Source organism: Wasmannia auropunctata, unplaced genomic scaffold (assembly GCF_000956235.1).
Source record: "Wasmannia auropunctata unplaced genomic scaffold, wasmannia.A_1.0 LD273694.1, whole genome shotgun sequence".
Taxonomy (NCBI): Eukaryota; Metazoa; Arthropoda; class Insecta; order Hymenoptera; family Formicidae; genus Wasmannia; species Wasmannia auropunctata.
Genome location: NW_012089196.1, coordinates 1 through 375, shown reverse-complemented (window position 1 = coordinate 375; position 375 = coordinate 1). Strand labels below are relative to the sequence as shown.

General features: G+C 40.8%; 1 pseudogene; it reads right to left on the bottom strand.

Moving 5' to 3' along the window:
• Window positions 1–11: 11 nt before the first annotated feature.
• LOC105461979 lies at window positions 12–369 on the bottom strand (annotated as a pseudogene).
• Between the last annotated feature and the right edge of the window lie 6 nt (window positions 370–375).

Genomic DNA, 375 nt, shown 5'->3' with positions numbered 1-375 from the left:
GTCTGCCTTGCCAGCCCGCTCAGAGATGTGTATAAGAGACAGGCTTTATCCTTTGCCTGCTGCTCGAACCTGTGTGCAAATTCGATACGTTTACATTTTGTAAAATAGAGTAACTCGATCAATGACCTTAATTTATCGGAGCATACTACTGATATTACTTCTGACAAATTTTTAACAAAAAGTTCAATTTTCTACGTACCTTTCTCTCTGAACGACCGGATCGTTCAGTTCGGTGTACGCATTACAAATTTCCTTTTTCATAACGAACAACTCGAATCGTTCAGTAAGGCCTTTCTCCGATCGATGCCATTTTGCCAATGGAGACATTATTTGCGGATGATCAATAACGTAGGTGGGATTGATACACGTCTCCTC